We start from the raw sequence: 1,294 nt of genomic DNA on the forward strand, positions 1-1,294 counted from the left end.
TGACAGAGACCTTGTGGCTCACAGAGCTGAAAATATTTCCTGTCTGGGCCTTTATAGGTTTGCTGACCTCTGATGTAGTAGGTGAAGGATCTCAGAGATAAGCCTCATCCCTTTCCATTATGAGTGTCACATCCAGAACATTAGTCCCTGGTTCCAATGTCCATCAAAATATCAAACATACAACTTCTATATTCATAATTTTTACTGCTAGGAGGCAACCTAAATGCTCATTAATAGAAAGTAGTTATATCAAGGAATATTCTACAGCTCTATGTGAAAAATAAATTCAACAATCATACACATAGTATGAACCCATTTCTATAACATTCATGGAGATATATTATTACAGATGTACATGTATAGAAATAATGACTAGAAGGATAGGCACATAACTGTAGACGGCAAATGCCTATAGAAAGAATGACTCTTTGTGTGTATGTGTAAAAGAGAGAGTGGTCAGAAATAGGTTGTGAGAACAAACTTTCAATTCATAGATTTCTGTAGTGTTTAAGTGATTTATGACAAGAAAAAATTTATATATTTCTTGTACAATGAAAAAATATAAACATTAAACTCTTATTAAAAAGAAAAAAAGACCCACGTACATGGATAATTACTTCTGCTTATGGCTGCTGATATTCACAGTGAATTTTATGATTCTTAACTCCAGAGCATGGCTTTGTCTTTGGGTTTTGAGAATAAAATAAAAAAATATTTTAATATTTTTCAGACTCTTTATTTTACCCATCTCTCTCCACAAAAACAACAATCCACCAAAAGCAGGAATACTGGGAGGGATTAAGGATGTCATTTTCTTGTCTTATATTTCAGATTGCTTTATAAGGAAGATGGCATCAAGTTCACACTCCTTTTCCCATCATGTTGCAGATTCTTTCCAAATACCACTCCAAGCAGACTTTCCAAATTTATCTCCTAGCAACCCCCTTTCAGTCATTATCTTAGTATATTTTGAGCATTGGTCTTTAAGTTTATCTACAACTGAGAGCACAGCCTGGATGGGTCACTTATTAGCTGTGTGGCTATGATGAAATTAGTTCACATCCTTACATCTTATTTTCTTCATCCCTGAAATGAATATAAAAAGAATACTTGGCTTATAAAGTTGTTTGATGTATAAAATAATCTATTTGGTTATTGAACAAAGAATAATTGAACTATTATGAGTCTGGCACTATGCTGTGTGCTTGGCACTGGAGATCCAATGGGGAGGCAAAATAGACATAGTTCTTATTCCTGTAGCGTTAGAAACCTGGTAAAAGAGATATCTGTGAGT

Source organism: Pteropus medius, unplaced genomic scaffold, assembly GCF_902729225.1.
Source record: "Pteropus medius unplaced genomic scaffold, Ma_sr-lr_union100, whole genome shotgun sequence".
Lineage (NCBI taxonomy): Eukaryota > Metazoa > Chordata > Mammalia > Chiroptera > Pteropodidae > Pteropus > Pteropus medius.